The sequence below is a fragment of the Panicum virgatum genome, chromosome 4N (genome assembly GCF_016808335.1).
Source record: "Panicum virgatum strain AP13 chromosome 4N, P.virgatum_v5, whole genome shotgun sequence".
Taxonomy (NCBI): domain Eukaryota; kingdom Viridiplantae; phylum Streptophyta; class Magnoliopsida; order Poales; family Poaceae; genus Panicum; species Panicum virgatum.
Window position 1 is genome coordinate 41,929,724 of NC_053148.1, and position 3,393 is coordinate 41,933,116.

Below are 3,393 nucleotides of genomic sequence, written 5' to 3' on the forward strand. Positions count from 1 at the left end.
AGCATACGACAAACTGCTTCCCGTTGATGTGCCCCCTCATGTAGAGAGCCTTCAAGTGGTTATCCGAATCTTTGGGCTTCTGAAATATAGCTTCGCGGGGCCCAAAGTCTAGATGTGCCGTCTCCTCCTCCGAAATCGCCCAATAATCATCAAAAAAATGCACAACATTGATCTCCATGCTTGTGCGTTCCGGGGAAGCCTCATAATCCACAAACTCCTCATCCTCTACTATAGAAGGAGTTGCTGGAACCTCTGATGCGCCAGGAGCCGAAGTGGAAACAACTTCTTTGTCCTTCTATTCAGTTTCAGGGTCAACCGGTCTGACCGGTGGCTCTAGGCGGTCCGACCTGTCTGGAACACCGGTCTAACCGGTCGGCTGGAGCGGTCTGACCGGTCCTATGGGCTAGTCTGTACTCCTCGAATTCTTCATTCCTCAGCTTCTCCGCCTCCTTTTTCTTCTGTTCTTGGCTGCGAAGACGCTGCAACCTCCTCTTCTGAGTGTGTGTCAACCACGGCGAACACCACCTAGGCTGGAAGTACTTCTCCTTGTCTTGGTCCTTGAGGTTGCTGCTGCTGGCCTCATGGTCATTGGCCAACAGAAGCTTCTGAGAAACATTGACCAGTTTCTCAACAATCACCAGTCCCTCTTGTGCCTCATGAGCTTTACTGAAGCGCCCTCTCATAAGAGAGAACTTAAATATGATACAAACATCAATCCCAGGAGGCTGATGCCACATTTATTACATCAGATGGTTCATTACCGTACAAACCTCCGAGGAGGACACTCGATACAGATAATAATAATAAGTAACCAAGCTACGACATAACACCAGACCGCAACCCACATGAGGTCTAACTCGGGCTCAGAGTACTGCGTCAGCGAAAACATCTCGAACAGGGCCGGTTCCACAGGCAAGGTTGGGTGTAGAACGATAACCCTACTCGGCGTCGTCTGGTACGAAGTCTGGGTCTTCCTCTGTAAAAAGTAAGAATGGGGTGAGTACAAATGTACTCAGCAAGTTCAACCACACCCACGGAGGGGGTTATATCAGAATAATATGCACAGGTAAATCAAGGGTAAGGTTACGGTTTAGTTTGCAGAAAGCTAAATTTTATGCAGGGGTTTATTTAGCTAAAAACATTTCAGAAACCAGTTTTTTTACATTGAGAAACACAGAGTTCAAGTTTTAAACTGCTACCGGACTCCCCGTCCGTCGTAGCACACGGCACAACTGCCGGACACAATTCTAAAACAACTGACACCAGCCCATCCCAATAAAACACTAGTTATGTGACCACACCGTAACTTGCCCAGTACCGTGGGCATGGCTATTCGAATAGATTCTTAACTCTGCAGAGGTGTGCAACTTTACCCACAAGCGGGGTACCACAGCTCGATCACCGTAGTGTCGGTGCAGATCCCAACAAAGCCATTACTCACCTTAGCTAGACCTGACTAGCCATCACGGGATGCACCAAGGGGTCATCGACCGTTCACTTAGGTATAACCGGGCATAAGTCACTCGGGGTTTATCCCTTCTCCTTAGTCACCCGTTGCTCTTAGCTCTCCTGATGGCAATCAAATTAACTAGTGGAATTTATGCTAAGCCGTTGCCCATTCAACGGTCGAGTGGTTTGCACGATAGTGGAGTTAGGTGAGATGACACACCAACTCGGTCCTTAGTTGTGACAAGATGGATATCTCCCTTCCTTGCCCTGCCACACAGGCACGAGCACACCAAATGGCAAATCCCGCGGAAATGCCATCCATTCTGTCTAAACTCACTTTTCAAAAACACCACTTTTATCCCTTCCCACATACTCACGCATTTTCTTTTATAAAACAAATAGCATCATGTGTAGAGTCCTAAGCGTCCTAATAGCAATTAACGTCCAAGTAAAATCAGAAATTAATCTAGGTGGTCAAGGAATGGTCATCACAAATCAAGGGGTGGCTATCCAACTGTGTTTTCATGCAAGCAAAACATATGCAATTTTATAAAGCAGGCCATTGGGTTGTGTTTATAAAAACTAGGACAGAAACATGCATCAAAGGATGGGATTGAACTTGCCTTCGCTCAACAAACAGGTATTTCAACTCGCGGTATGCGTTTCGATTTCCAGCTCGCGGTACGTACTCCGGGCTTCTGCTTGCGGTACAAACTTCCTATCCCGCGGCACCGGACTCCAGGCTTCTTCTCGTCGTTGTTCGCGAACTCTCGGCGACTATTACACATCAAAAATCAAACAAACAAAGCACACATAAATATAAACTGAACTCTATAAATTATAAAACTAACAAAGACAGTTAGAGTTAGATTTTAGATAAATTTAGGAAGATGAATTAGGCCAGATAGCGTGCAGTGCTTACCAAGAGCACGATGAACAGCTTGTCAGAATAAGAGAGTGATGAGCAAATCCTTGCTCTGATGGAACCGAGGGAATGAGGTAGCTGTGCTGGCTAGAAAGGAGAGCTCAGCGTCGCCTTTTATAGGCCGGAGGTGGAGGAGCGGTCGGGCATGTGAGGCTGAGCGCAGCGCTGTGTCTGACGGCGTTTGCGACGAGACCGGGCAAAAGCCGGCGAGGGCGCTGGTCTTTGACGGTGCTGTAGCTACGCGTGCGTGGAACTGTTGGCGTGGAACGGCGTGCTGATGGCCGGCAGCGTGATGCGCGGCGGTCTGCGGCGATGCGACGGATGCGGCAGGGCGCCAGGGGGTACTGTGGCGCAATTGAGTGCGGTTCGCGCGTGTCGTATACTCAGCGAAAGGGAATGGCACCGTGAGGGGCACCCTGAGCAGGTGGTTGGCGCGTGGCAATCGAGTCGGTAATGTTTCGTCCGGCGAACGGCTCGGCGAACGTTCTAGCGTGCCACGTGCACGGTTGGATAGATTGTATCTTTAGATTATTTGGTTGTGCAGGCTTGAGCTCGCGGTGTCCAGCCACGACTAGTTCGCGGCGACTTGGCTCGTGCCCGGGGTATGCGAGGATGGTGGCTAGCGCGACGGCCTCCGGCGGCATGCATGCGCATGGTGCCCGGCATGGTCGGTTCGTGACGTACCCGCCCGCGGCGAAGGCGCGGGGCAGAGCGGCCGTGGTACCATAGGTCGGCTTGGCAAGGCCAATCGTGTGTTCGCGTTCGCGGTGACTAGCTACAGCTAGCTCGCGTCGCGACATCCGCGACGATGGAACGGGTGTGCCTGTTTGGCCCGGGTCAGGACGTGTTCCGTGCTCGGTCGTGGCGGACCTGCGTCTGTGGCTGCGGTGCGTTAGTGTGCTGCAAGGACAGGCTCGGCTTCCTCGTGCTCGTGGCCGTTGACGTCGTGGTTGCTCCCGGCAGCGGCTTCAGCAGAGCAGGACGGTAAGGCGGTGCTGTGCGGCGGCGGGGAGCGGGTC

At 51.6% G+C, this 3,393-nt stretch overlaps 1 long non-coding RNA gene across 1 annotated transcript; it reads right to left on the minus strand.

The window, feature by feature from the left end:
- Nucleotides 1-1,968: 1,968 nt before the first annotated feature.
- LOC120670654 lies at nucleotides 1,969-2,842 on the minus strand. Its single transcript, XR_005673286.1, has 2 exons — nucleotides 2,372-2,842; nucleotides 1,969-2,226 (listed from the first exon to the last, which is right to left on the minus strand). It is a non-coding gene; the product is annotated as an uncharacterized LOC120670654 (long non-coding RNA).
- Between the last annotated feature and the right edge of the window lie 551 nt (nucleotides 2,843-3,393).